This window comes from Symphalangus syndactylus, chromosome 8 (genome assembly GCF_028878055.3).
Source record: "Symphalangus syndactylus isolate Jambi chromosome 8, NHGRI_mSymSyn1-v2.1_pri, whole genome shotgun sequence".
NCBI classification, from domain to species: domain Eukaryota; kingdom Metazoa; phylum Chordata; class Mammalia; order Primates; family Hylobatidae; genus Symphalangus; species Symphalangus syndactylus.
The window spans coordinates 68,785,007-68,800,820 of NC_072430.2; positions in this window are offsets into that span (position 1 = coordinate 68,785,007).

Consider the following 15,814-nt stretch of genomic DNA (forward strand, 5'->3'; position numbering starts at 1 on the left):
GGACGGCTTAAACGTTTGAAGCAAGACAGAGTCGGTTAGGTCAGGCCTCTTTCACCGTCCTGATTTCCTCAGTTAGTATTTTGTAAAGGCGGTTTTAGCCACAGCACCTGCAGGGTCAGTCATGTCAGAGCAGTGCTGGGTTCCCTAGGGAATCAGGTATAGGAAGCTGCAGCCCCTATATGAGTATGAACCCCGCAAATCTGAGACAGGACCCAGTGAATTTAGAAAGTTGGCCGGGCACGGTGGTTCACGCCTGTAATCCCAGGACTTTGGAAGGCCGAGGCGGGCGGATCATGAGGTCAGGAGATTGAGACCATCCTGGCTAACATGGTGAAATCCCGTCTCTACTAGAAATACAAAAAATTAGCCGGGCGTGGTGGCAGGCGCCTGTGGTCCCAGCTACTCAGGAGGCTGAGTCGGGAGAATGGCCTGAACCCGGGAGGCGGAGCTTGCAGTGAGCTGAGATTGTGCCACTGCACTCCAGCCTGGGCGACAGAGCGAGACTCCCTCTCAAAAAAAAAAAAGAAAGTTGATTTTGCCAAGGTTGGGGGCTTGCCACGGGACAATGATGTCACTCAACCAGCATGCATCCAGCATGAACCTCGAATATCTGAGACAGGTCTCAGTGAATTTAGGAAGTTATTTAGCCAGAGCTAAGGATGTACAGCCGTGACAGGTGTGTAAGAGGTCAGAGCACAGGGGGATTTGTTTGTTTGCTTTGAGATGGAGTTTCACTCTTGTGGCCCAGGCTGGAGTGCAATGGCACAATCTTGGCTCATCACAACCTCCGCCTCCCGGGTTCAAGCGATTCTCCGGCCTCAGCCTCCCGAGTAGCTGGGATTACAGGTGTGCGCCACCACACCTGGCTAATTTTGTATTTTTAGTAGAGACAGGGTTTCTCCATGTTGGTCAGGCTGGTCTCGAACTCCTGACCTCAGGCGATCTGCCCACCTTGGCCTCCCAAAGTGCTGGGATTACAGGTGTGAGCCACCGCGCCCGGCCTCACAGTTGGGTTTTATACATTCTAGGGAGACATAAGAAATCAATCAACATAAGCAAGATGGGCCAGGGGCGGTGGCTCACGCCCCTGACTCAGGTGATCCACCCATGTCTGCCTCCCAAATGGCTGCATTCTTTTGAGTTTCTGGTCAAATAAACTTTATTCCTTGCATGCAGAGTTGGTTCAGCATACCCACATCAATAAGTATAATTCACCACATAAACATTATCAAAAACAAAATTTATATAATTTAATAAAAGCCATATATGGCCAGGTGTGGTGGCTTACACCTTTAATTGCAGTGCTTTGGGAGGCTGAGACAGGCAAGTCACTTGAGGTTGGAAGTTTGAGACGAACCTGGTCAACATGGTGAAACTTTGTCACTTCTAAAAATATGAAAATTAGCTGGGCATGGTGGTGGGTGCCTGCAGTCCCATCTACTCGAGAGGCTGAGGTAGGAGAATTGCTTGAACCCGAGAGGTGGCAGTGAGCTAAGATCACACCACTGCACTCCAACCTGGGTGACAGAGCAAGACGTTGTCTCCAAAAAAAAAAAAAAGAAAGCCATGTTTGACAGACCCACATCTTTTACCATACTGAATGGGGAAAAGCTGAAAGCCTTTTAACTGAGATCTAGAACGTGATAAGGATTCTTACTTTCACCACTGATATTAAACATTGTACTGGGGGTCTTAGCTAGAGGAATTAGACAGGTGGGAGAAATAAAGTGAAGGGACAACCCATAGAATAAGAAAAAATGTGTAAATTACCTATCTGACGGGATAAAAACTGGAATATGTAAGAAGTTTAAAGAACTCTCTAAGAGAACATCTAATAATCTGATTTAAAAATGGACAAAATATTTGAATAGACAGTTATGAAAAGAAGACATACAAATAGCAAACAGGCATATGAAAATGTGCTCAATATTATTGACATCAGATTAATTCAATCAAAATTACAATGATATATCATCATTTGTTATTGCCTATCTTTCATCCAAAAGATGTACAATAACAAATGCTGGTAAGGATATGAAGAACAGGGAACCCTTGAACACTGCTGATGGAAATGTAAGTTAGCACCATCACTGTAGAGAACAGTTTGGAAGTTTATCAAAAAACTAAGAATAGAGCTACTACATACGATCCCACGATCTCGTTGTTATTTATATACTTACAAAATGCGAAATTAGTATATGAAAAAGATATACGCAGTCTAAAAGAGCCAAAATTTAGAAGCAACCTAGGTGTTCCATAGATGAAATGTGTTACACATGATGGAGCACTATTCAGCCATGAAAAATGAGATCTCGTTATTTGCAACAATATGAAGGGAACTGGAGCTCATTATGTTACGTGAAGTAAGCCAGGCACAGAAAGAAAAACATCACATGCTCTCACATTTTTTGTGGAATATGAAAACCAAAACAAGTGAATATGTGAAGATAGAGAGTAGAATGGTTACCAGAGGCTGGGAAAGGTATTAACGGAGTGGGGAGGAGATGGGGATGATTAATGGGTACAAAAAAAATAGTATAAAAGAATGAATAATACCTAGTATTTGATAGCACAGCAGGGTGACTATGGTCAAAATAATTTAACTGTACATTAAAAAATAACTAAAATAGTATAATTGGGTTGTTTGTAACACAAAGGATAAATGCTTCAGAGGATAGATACCTTATTATCTCTGATGTGATTACTATGCATTGTATGTCTGCATACAAATGCCCCATGTACTCCATAATTATATGCACCTATTATATACCCATAAAATTAAACATTAAAAAATTAACATTTTGATAAATGCTGAAAAAGCTTTCGATAAAACCCAACATTCCTTTATAATAAAACTCCTCAATAGACTAAGCATCTGTCTAAAGGAACACACCTCAAAATAATGAAAGCCATCTGAATCAGCAACAGCAGAAAGCATTCTCCTTGAAAACTGGAACAAGACAAGGATGCCCTCTCTCACTGTTCCTCCTAAACCTAGTACTGGAATTCCTAGCCAGAGAAACCATGCCAGAGAAAGAAATAAAAGGCATTCAAATAAAAAAATAAGTCAAAACTGTCTCTCTTTGTTGATGATGTAATTCTGTACTTAGAAAACCCCATCCAAGGGTCAACAGCCTCAAACATCGAAACTACACAAGCTCAAAAAGATGAAAAAATAATCAATGAAAACATCCTGTAAACCCCAAAGGCCAGAGTGCCTCTTCTACTCCAAATGATCACAATGCCTCAAAGGCACAGAACTGGATGGAGGATCAGATAGATGAATTGATAGAAGTAGGCTTCAGAAAATGGGTAATAAAAAATGATGAGTTCATGTCCTTTGTAGGGACATGGATGAAACTGGAAACCATCATTCTCAGTAAACTATCGCAAGGACAAAAAACCAAACACTGCATGTTCTCACTCATAAGTGGGAATTGAACAATGAGAACACATGGACACAGGAAGGGGAACAACACTCCGGTGACTGCTGTGGGGTGGGGGTGGGGGGAGGGACAACATTAGGAGATATGCCTAATGCTAAATGACGAGTTAATGGGTGCAGCACACCAACATGGCACATGTGTACATACGTAACAAACCTGCACATTGTGCACATGTACCCTAAAACTTAAAGTATAATAATAATAATAAATTAAAATAAAAAAATGATGCTGAGGTAAAGGGGCATGTTCTAACCCATTGTAAAGAAGCTAAGAACTTTAATATAAGGTTAGAGGAATTGCTAAATAGAATAACCACTAGAGAGAGGAACATAAACGACCTGATGGAGCTGACAAACACAGCACAAGATCTTCATGAAGCACACACAAATATCGGTAAATAGACCAAATGGAAGAAAGGATATCAGAGTTTGAAGACCGCCTTGGTGAAGTAAGACATGCAGGCAAGACTAGAGAAATAAGAATGAAAAGGAATAAACAAAGACTCCAAGACAGATGGAACTTCATAAAAAGACTGAACCTGCAATTGATTGGAAAAGGAGACAGGGAAAATGGAAATAGGCTGGAAAACACACTTCAGGATATTATCTAGGAGAATTTCCACAATCTAGCAAGACAGGCCAACATGCAAATTCAAATACAGAGAAAACCATTACGATACTCCATGAGAAGATGAATCCCAAGTCACACAGTCATCAGATTCTCCAAGGTGGAAATGAACGAAGAACTGTTAAGGGCAGACAAAGAGAATGACCAGGTCACCTACAAAGGGAAGTCCATCAGACTAAAAGAAGACCTCTCAGCAGAAAACTTATAAGCCAAAACACACTGGGGGCCAATATTCAACATTCTTAAGGAAAAGAATTTTTCAACCCAGAAGAATTTCGTATCCAGCTAAACTAAACTTCATAAGAAAAGGAGAAATAAAATTCTTTCCAGGCAAGCAAATGCAGAGGGATTTTATTACCACCAGGCCTGCTTTGCAGGAGCTCCTAAAAGAAGGACTAAATATGGAAAGGAAAAGCTAGCACCAGCCACTTGAAAAACAAACAAAATATAGAGACCAATGACACAGTGAAGAAACTGCATCAACTAGTGTGCAAAATAACCAGTTAGCTTCTTGTCATTAGCTTCATGATGACAAGATCAAATTCACACATAACAATACTAACCCTAAATGTAAGTGGGCTAAATGCTCCTGTTAAAAGATACAGATTGGCAAATTGGATAAAGAGTCAAGACCCATTCTTGTACTGTATTCAGGAGACTCATCTCCTGTGCAAAGACACACACAGGCTTAAAATAAAGGAATGTAGGAAAATTTACCAAGAAAATGGAAAGCAAAAAAAGCAGGGGTTAAAATTCCATTCTCTGACAAAACATATTTTAAACCAACAGAAAAGAGAAGGGCACTACATAACGGTAAAGGGAACAATTCAATAAGAAGAGCTATTTTAAATACATATGCACTCAATACAGGAGCACCCAGATTCATAAAACAAGTTTGGCAGACCTACAAAGAGACTTAGATTCCCATACAATAATAGTGGGAGATTTTAAAACCCCACTGTAAGTATTAGATCTATGAGAAAGAAAATTAACAAGGATATTCAGGAGTCGTACTCAGCTTTGGATCAAGTGGACATAGTAGATGTCCACAGAACTCTTTACCCCGAATCAACAGAATATATGTTCTCAGTGCCACATGGCACTTATTCTGAAGTTGGCCACATAATTGAAAGTAAAACACTCTTCAGCAAATGCAAAAGAACGCAAATAATGACTGTCTCTCAGACCACAGTGCAATCAAATTAGAATTCAGGATTAAGAAATTTACTCAAAACCACACGATTACATGGAAATTGGACAGCCAGCTCCGGAATGACTCCTGGGTAAATAATAAACTTAAGGAAGAAATCAAAAAGTTATTTGAAACCAATGAGAAGAAAGAGACAATCTATTAGAATCTCTGAGGAACAGCTAAAGCAGTGTTAGAGGGAGATTTATAGCACTAAATGCCCATATCAGAAAGCTTGAAAGATCTCAAACTGATACGCTAGCATCGTAATTAAAAGAGAGGCAAGAACAAACTAATCCACAAGCTAGCAGAAGACAAGAAATAACTAAGATCAAAACAAGACTGAAGGATATGTAGACACAAAAAACCCTCCAAAAATCAGTAAATGCAGGACGTAGATTTTTAAAAACAATTAACAAAAAAGGTACACCATTACCTATACTAATAAAGAAAAGAAAAAAGAATCAAATAACCACAATAAAAAAAGACAAAGGGGGTATCACCACTGACCCCACAGAAGTAGAAACTAGCATCAGATAATAGTATAAACACCGCTATGCAAACAAACTAGAAAATCTAGAAGAAATGGATACATTCCTGGACACATACACCCTCACAAGACTAAACCAGAAAGAAGTCAAACCTCTGAATAGACCAATAACAGGTTCTGAAATTTAGACAGTAATTAACAGCCTAACAAAAAAAGAAACACTTCAGACCCATAACCCTGATGAACACCAATGAGAAAATCTTCAATAAAATACTGACAAACTGAATCCAGCAGCACATCAAATAACTAATCCACCATGATCAAGTCAGCTTCAATCCTGGGATTCAAGGCTTGTTCAATCATATGCACATCAATAAACATAATCCATCACATATGATTATTTTTATAGAAGCAGAATATGCCTTTGATAAAATTCAACATCTCTTCATATTAAAAACTCTTAATAAACTATATATTGATAGAACATATCTCAAAATAATAAGAGCTATTTATGACAAACCCACAGCCAACATCTTATTAAATGGGAAAAAGCTGAAAGCGTTCCCTTGAAACCTAGAACAAGACAAGGATGTTTTTTCTCACCACTCCCGTTAGACATAGCATTGGAAGTTCTGGCCAAGGCAATCAGACAAGAGAAAGAAGTAAAGGATATTCAAATAGGAAGAGAGGAAATCAAATGTTTGCAGATGACATGATTTAATACCTAGAAAACCCGATCATCTCAGCCCCAAAACTCCTTAAACTAATAATCAACTTCAGCAAAGTCTCAGGATACAAAATTAATGTGCCAAAATCACAAGTATTAGTTTACACCAGCAATAGACAAGTGGAGAGCCAAATCATGAATGAACTCTCATTCACAGTTGCTACAAACAGAAGAAAATACCTAGGAATACAGTTAACAAGGGATATGAAGGACCTCTTCAAGGAGAACTACAAACCACAGCTTAAGGAAATGAGAGGACACAAACAAATGGGAAAATCATTTCATCCTCAAGAACAGGAAAAATCAATCTCATGAAAATGGCCATACTGCCCAAAGTAATTTTGAGATTCAATGCTATTCACATCAAACTACCACTGATATTTTTAACATAGTTTAAAAAATGTAAATTTAATATGGAATCAAAGAAGACCTGGTACACCCAAGACAATCCTAAGCAAAATAACAAAGCTGGAAGAATCCTGTTACCTGACTTCAAACTATACTACAAGGCCACAGTAACCATAACAGCATGGTACTGGTACCAATACAGACATGTAGAGCAATGGGGTAGAACAAAGACCTCAGAAAGAAAACCACACATTTACAACCATCTGATCTTTGACAAAACTGACAAAAACAAGCAATGGAGAAAGGATCTTCTATTTAATAAATGGCGTTGGGAATACTGGCCATCTATATGTAGAAAACTGAAACTGGACCCCTCCTTTATACCTTCTACAAAAAATAACTCTAGATGGATTAAAGACTTAAATTTAAAACTTAAAACAAAACCAAGAGAACCTAAGCAATACCATTCAGGACATAGGCATGGGCAAAGACTTCATGACGAAAACACCAAAAGCAACTGCAACAATAGCCAAAACTGACAAATGAGATCTAATTAAAGAGCTTCTGCACAGCAAAAAAATCTATCATCAGACTGAACAGGCAACCTACAGAATGGGAGAAAATATTTGCAAGCTACTCATCTGACAAACTTTTAATATCCAGAATCTACAAGGAACTTAAGCGAATTTACAAGAAACAACCCCACCAAAAAGTGGGCAAAGGACATGAACAGACACTTGTCAAAAGAAGACATTTATGTGGCTGATACATATGAAAAGAAAAGCTTGACATTACTGATTATTAGAGAAATGCAAATCAAGACCACAATGAAATACCACCTAATGCCAGTTAGAATGGTGATAATTAAAAAGTCAAGACACAGGCCTGGTGCAGTGCCTCACACCTGTAATCCCAGAACTTTGGGAGGCCAAGCGGGGCAGATCACGCAGTCAGGAGATTGAGACCATCCTGGCCAACATGGTGAAACCTGTCTCTGCTAAAAATGCAAAAATTAGCTGGGTGTGGTGGCACGTGCCTGTAATCCCAGCTACTCAGGAGGCAGAGACAGAAGAGTCACTTGAACCCAGGAGGTGGAGATTGCAGTGAGCTGAGATCATGCCATTGCACTGCAGCCTGGCGACAGAGCGGACTCCATCTCAAAAAAAAAAAAAAACAAAAACAAAAACACAGATGCTGATGAGCCTGTGGAGAAATAGGAATGCTTTTACACTGTTGGAGGGAATGTACATTAGTTCAACTATTGTGGAAAACAGTGTGGTGATTCCTCGGTTATCTAAAACCACAAATACCATTTGACCCAACAAATCCGTTACTCGGTATATACGCAAAGGAATGTAAATGATTCTGCTATAAAGATGCATGCACACCTATGTCTACTGCAGCACTATTTACAATAGCAAAGACATGGAACCAACCAAAATGCGCATCATAGACAGACTGGATAAAGAAAATGTACTTACACAATATGGAATTCTCTGCTAGCTGAAAAAGAAATGAGATCATGTTCTTTGCAGGGACATGGACGAAGCTTAGCAAACTAACACAGAAAGAAAATCAAATACTGCGTATTATTACTCGTAAGAGGGAGTTGAACAATGAGAACACATGAACATAGAAAGGGGAATAACACACACCAGGGCCTTTTGGGGGTTAGTGGGGTGAGGGGAGGGAACTTAGAGGACGGGTTTATAGATGCAGCAAGCCAACATGGCACATGTACACCTGTGTAGTAAACCTGCATTTTCTGTACATGTATCCCATATTTTTAGAAGAAATTTAAAAAATGGACAAAAGACGTGAACAGGCACCTCTCCAAAGAAGATACACACACAGCCAAAAAACATAAAAAATGCTGAATTTCACCAGTCATCAGAGAAATGAAAATTAAATGAAATGAAAACCCAATGAAATGCCATCTCACACCAGTCAGAATGGTAGTTATTTATAAAATCAAATATAACAGATCCTGGTGAGATTGGTGAGAAAAAAAGAATGCGTATACACTGTGTGAATGCAAATTAGTTCAGCCATGTGGAAAGTCGTTTTGAGATTTCTCAAAGAACTCAAAACAGAGCTATCATTGGACCCAGCAATCCCATTACTATATATCTGAAGGAAAAGAAATCCTCCTGCCAAAAAGACACACTCACTCATATGTTCATTACAGCACTATTCACAGAAGAGAGACATGGAATCACACTAGATGCCCACAAATGGCGGATTGGATAAAGAGAATATGGTAAACATATACCATGGAATAATACTTAGCCATAAAAAAAGAATAAAATCATGTCCTTGCAACAACATGGATGCAGCTAGAGGCCATTATCTTAAGTGAATTAACAAAGAAACAGCAAACCAAATGCTGCATGTTGTCCCCTGTAAGTGAAAGTTGAACATACGACATACAGGGACAAAAAGGTGAAAACAATAGATACTGGGGACAACTAGAGGGCAGAGAGAGGGAGGGGGGAGCATGGGCTGAAAAAGTACCTATTGGGCACTATGGTGACTATCTGGGTGATGGGACTGTCTACTTCAAACCTCACTCTTATATATTAAACTCACATAAAAAAAAATCCTGCAATTGTATCTTCATTATGTTTTAAAAACTATAAAATATACTTAGGTATATATTAACAAAAATGGCATTGCACAAATTAAAAATAAAAGGGAGTAGAATTAAGTGTGCATATTGAATACATTGTGATTTTTTTTTTTGCTTCTGAAACTTCAGAGAGAAGTTAATAACACTTGTAGCCCCATGAAGATCCTAGGAATGTTCATCTCAGTTTCACAATGCTTACTCTTTTACTCATACGAGACTCTTGCCTTTAAATTTTATTGGGCTGACTTTTTTTCTTTACAAATTTTTGGTATTTCTTCTGGAAAAGCTGTTCTTAATACCTCTTTTCAACACAAATTCCTACAGCTTGGCCAATGGCTCTCATACTTGACTACCCTGTGGATTTATAATTTGTTCCTCAGGCATACGAAATTGGCAGATGTACAGTTCTGAAATGTATTTTAGCAATGATGAATTATGGTATTTTATAATGATATTCCAGGATTGAGTTGTACTGTTCACTAAAAAGAGTCATGTCTTTATTATTTAGGTAGTTGATTGCCAGACGTATCTGTACATTTGTCACAAGTACCTGATGCTAAAAAATATTTATGTAAGGAAAAACTGGAAACCACTCCAATGTCCAACAGTGCAGGAATAATTAAATCATGTTAAAGTAATTAAATCATGTTACAGCCATGCTATGGGATCCTATCCTGTCTCTAAAAAGAAAGTAGATATGAATTTATAAGCATGTGTCAGGCTCCTTCTTAAACACTTGATACATATTATTTTATTTAATTCTCAAAACAATCTTATGAAATTCCCATTTTGTAGATGAAGACACAGACTTACTCAAGTTTATACAGTTAACATAAGTCATTAGACCTGCGTTTTAATGGAGCTTATGGCCAAATCATGCACCACATAATGATGTTTTTTCTCTGTCAATGATAAGACAACATATATGACACTGACACCATAAGGCTATGATACTATATTTTTACTGCACCCATCCTTTGTGTAGTTATGCTTAGATATACAAATGTCATTGTGTCACAGTTCCCTAAGGTATCTAGCAAAGCAGAATAGTATACAGATATGTATCCTAAGAGCAATAGGCTGTGCCATACTGCTTAGGTGTGCATATACTCCAAGTTCACTCTATGATGTTCACACAACTATAAAGTTGCCTAACAATGAAATTTTTAGGATGTATCTGCAACGTTAAATGATTCATGACTGTACAATACTTAAATTTCAGCTTACATGAAATGAAAAGGAAAGGATTCTCGGACAGAAAAGTGGGAAGCAACAAATTTGTTTCCCCATTTAGACAATAGTTGCACAGGCCGAATCTCTCAGATGTAACTATTTTGAGGTTCTGGAGTTTAATGAACACCAACCCTGTAGGCTGAGCATCTGAGGAGCTACATCATGATCCAGCAGGCAGCAGAAGGACACAGAGAGTGAGGAGGAGCGAAGCTGGGAACCAGCCTGTCAGGGCTCAGCATGGAGCCAGGAGAATCTCTCCAGCACAAGAAAGACTGAGTGCATGGCAGTCCAGTGTTATCCATGCTTTCCACAGGGATCTGTGCCTTTCCCCACACCTCCCCCACTGTGCCACTAGGCCAAGGCCAAGAGCACCCTAGATGTTTTACAGGTGCAACTCTCAAATCCAAGGGGATCTATACAAGCCTCGGGCCCTGGATCAGACCAGCAACAATGCCATAGCCCCAGTAAAGACCACAGTTGCAGTGTCTGGGGGCGATAACATTGCTCCACTCTCATCTGCTAGTTGGAACTCATGGCTTATGACCCAGTGGTCTCACTTTGCCCTGAACTCAGCTGACCACTCCACCCATTCCCTCCACTGGTAGCCAGGCAGGAAACACTTGCTAGAGCTTCTAGCCCAGTGGCCCTACTACTGTGTAAACTCAGCCAGAGGATGCAGCTTCCTGTAGTCTTGCAAGACACCCAGATGGCAGGGCATGTGACCCCATCGACCACCTAAGCTGGTAGCCAGGCAGGCAAGGCATACTAGAGCTTCTAGCTCTGCAGTTCTAATTTGGTGTAAACTTAGCTGGAAAGTTCAGCGTCCTGTTACTCTTAGACACCTAGACAGCAGGGCACGCAACATTATCCAACCCCACTGCTGATAGCCAGGCAGGCAACACTTCCTAAATCTTCCAGCCCATAGGCCCTTCTTCGATGGGAACTCAGCTGCCAGGTGCAGCCTTCTGATGTCCTAGGAAGCACCTAGATGTCAGGATGAGCATTTTCACACACCCTCACCACTGATAGCCAGATGAGCCACACCTACTAGAGCTTCTAGACAAGCAGTCCTACTTCTGCCTGAATATGCCGAAGAGGACAGCTTTTCGTTGCCTCGAAAAAACCCAGACAGAAAGATGGTCAACTTCACCCACCCCCTAACTCCCTTAGCCAGACAAGCCTCACCCACGATAGCTTCCAACCCAGCAATCCTGATTCTACCTGAACTTTGTAAGCAGGTGCAGCCCCATGTTTCCCTGGGAAGCACACAGAGAGCAGATCAGGGTTGACTGGGCAAAAACAAGGCTTCTCACCTAGTCCAGCCCCTGCCTTGGGGAACACTGTAGAACAGACTGCCCAACAAAAAGAAACCCAGGCACAGAAACAATAATTAGAGGGGGCTAATCCACGACCCAGGAGCAGACTAGAATCTAAGCCCGATGACGGGACCCACCTTAATTAAACCCACGAGAACGTAGAGAAAGGTAAAAGCAAAGATAAATGCAAACACAAAAGAAAATAAAGTAAAACACCTCATTCAAAGGACAACAACTTCCGAGATTGAAGGAACATCACAGATGAGAAAGAACCTACACAGGTGAGAAAGAACCAGCACAAGAATTCTGGCAACTCAAAAAGCCAGAGCGTTTTCTTATCTACAAACGATTGCATTAATTCCCCAACAATGGCATTTAGCCAGGCTGAAATGATGGGAATAGAATTCAGAATACGGATAGAAACAAAGTTTATCAACCAAGGAAATAGTCAAAACCCAATCCAGTGATTTTAAGGAATATACTAAAGCCATGCAGGAGATGAAAAACAAAATGACAACTTTAAGAAAGAACCACACTAAGATCAGAGAACTGAAAAACTCACGTGAAGAGTTTCAGAATGCAAGTATTAACAGCAGAACAGACCAAGTTGAGGAAAGAAATTCAGAGCTTCAAGATCTGTTCTCTGAAATAACTCAGACAAAAATGTAAAAATAAAGAAGAATGAACAGAACCTATAAAAAATATGGGATTATGTAAAGAGGAAATCTGAAAGACAGGAAGAGAAAGAAAACTTGGTAAACAAACTTTAAAATGTCATCCCTAAAAATTTTCCCAAACTCTCTAGAGAGGCCAGACTTCAAGTTCAGGAACACCTGTGAAATACTAAAGGATGAGACAACTCCCAAGATACATAGTTATCAAATTCTTGAAGGTCGAATGAAAGGAAAAATGTTAAAGGCAGCTAGAGAGAAGGGGCAGGGAACCTTATTAGACTATCAGTGGATCTTTGAGCATAAATCCCAAAAACCAGAAGAGTATGAGGACCCCTATTCGACATTCTTAAAGAAAATGATACCCAACCAAGAATTTTATATCCAGCCAAACTAAGTTTCTTTCCTAAGGGAAGTGGAAATAAGATCCTTTTTCAGAAAAGCAAATACTAATGAGCTTTGTTACCACCCAATCTTACAAGTGTTCTGAAGACAGTACTAAACATGGAAACCAAAGACCATTGCCAGCCATTAGAAAAACACACTTAAGTACAAAACCTTTGAAATTATAAAGCAACCACACAAGTTTGAATAACAACAAGCGAACAACATGATGACAGGAACAGATCCACACATATCCTAAGCTAGAATGTAAATGAAATAAGTGCTCCAACTAAAAGGCACAGAGTGGCATGGTGAATAGGTGCAAGACCAAATAGTATGTTGTCTTCAATAGACCCATCTCACATGTAATGACACCCATATATGTGCTTAAAGTAAAAGGATGGAGAAAAATTTACCAAGCAAGTGGAAAACAGGAGAAAGCAGAGGATGCTATTCTAGTTTCAGACAAAACAGACTTTAAACCTATAACAATCAGAAAAGACAAGAAAGGGCATTACATAACGGAAAACATCTCAATTCAAAAACAAGAGCTAACCTAAATATATATTCACCCAACACAGAAGCACCCAGATTCATAGGCAGTTTTTGTAGAGACCTACAGAGTGACTTAGATAAGCACACAGTAATACTCAGAGACTTCAACACTCCACTGACAGACAGTTGAGGCGGAAGACTAACAAAGATATTCAGGCCTTGAACCCAACACTTGACCAAACAGTCAAAATAGATACCACCAGAACACTTGACCTAAAGACAACAGAATATATAGTTCCTCATGTGCACATGATAAATAATCTAAAATCAACAACACAATAGGACATAAAACAATCCTCAGTAAGTTTTTATCTTTTTTTTATAAAAGAGCTCTCTATGAACAAACAATAGCCAACATCATGTTGAATGAGCAAAAGCTGGAATCAATTCCCTTCAAACCAGGAGCAAAACAAGGATGCTCTCTCTCACCACTCCTATTAAACTTAGTACTGAAAATTTTCATCAGAGCAATCATGCAAGAGAAAGAAAAAACAGGCATCTAAATAGAAAGAGGAAGTCAAAGTATGTCTCTTTGGAGACAATATATTTATATACCAAGAAAACCCCATAATATCTGCCTGAAAGCTCCTTGATTTGACAAATAACTTCAGCAGTATCATCATACAAATTCAATGTACAAAACTTGGTAGCATTCCCATATACCAACAATATTCAAGCTGAGAGACACATCAAGATTGCAATCTCATTCATGATTGCCACAAAAATAATAAAATACTTAGTGATACAGCTAACCAGGGAGATGAAAAATCGTTATAACAAGAAGAAACACTGCTCAAGGAAATCAGAAGTGAAAAAAATAGAAAAATTTTCCATGTTCATGAATAAGAAGAATTGGTATTGTTAAAGTGGCCATAATGTTCAAAGCAATCTACAGATTCAATGCTATTTCTAGAATCTACCAATGACATTCTTTACAGAATTAGAAAAGGAAACTATTGTAAAATTCATACAAAAAAGAGGCAATTTCAACCCCAAACAAAAAAGAACAAAGTTGGAGTCCTCACATTATCTGATTTCAAACAACGTTATAAAGCTATAGTAACCAAAATTCCATGATAGTGGTACAAAGACAGACACATAGAGCAATGAAACAGAATAGAGCACCCAGAAACAATGCTGCACCACTATGGCCATCTGATCTCTGACAAAGTTGACAAAAACAAACAATGGGGAAAAGACTTTCTATTTGATAAATAGTGCCAGATAACTTAAGAGCCATATGCAGTTGATTGAGGCCGGATTATTCCTTTCACCATATACAAAAACTCAACTCAGGATGAATTAAAGGTAATATTCAGATTCTCTAAGTAACTTAAAAAAAGTCCCATAAAAAAAACCTACTCCATTAAAAAGTGGTCAGAGTACATAAACAGTTACTAATGAATTACAAGTTGAATATTAATTTGTAGTTTAGTGATCAATTTAATAAAAAAGCAACTGTTTTTAGGTATCCTGTAATTATATCTTCACCTCTTTTCTTTCATTCTCATATTTCCTAAGTTCTGCCTGGCTTTTAGATAAAAATAATTATAACCACATGCACACAGAATGTTTCGATAGTTTGTGTTCTACTTCTTTTAAATGTAATTGCTTTCTAACTCTTGAATCAAACTGCCAGATTTAAATCCAGGCTGTAACTCTTATTACCTCAGTAAGCCTGGGCTTCAATGTTCAATATAAGCAATAATAACAAGCACCAAGAATTGTTGTGACAATTAAATAAGATAATACTTATAAAACACAGTATCTAACACAGAGTAAGATCTCAATAAAGATTTCCCAGCAGTGGCGGCTGTATTGAGTACTAGTGATAATGACCACGGTAAAATCTCTTAAGCTACTTAATGACTCTTGAATGGTGGCATTTTTCAGGAAGAAGTGACCAGAATTTTCAGAGCATATAACCTTCTCTGCCAATAAAAGAACTAGATCTGTCTGAACAATGACGGGATCTCACAAGTGATCTTGGAGAGATTGAGGCTGCTTCCCAAGTATGTAGTCTAGCTTTACAATTATCAAACTCCTACATGTTATTCATTGTACTAGATGTTCGGAAAAACAGTAAAGAAGGAAATCTTTCCTTTTAGGAAATTTCTAGTCAAGTTTGAGAGAAAATGAAGAGTCAATTTTAATACATTGTAAGTACTAAATGTGAAGTCCTTTTAGGGCAAAGAAACA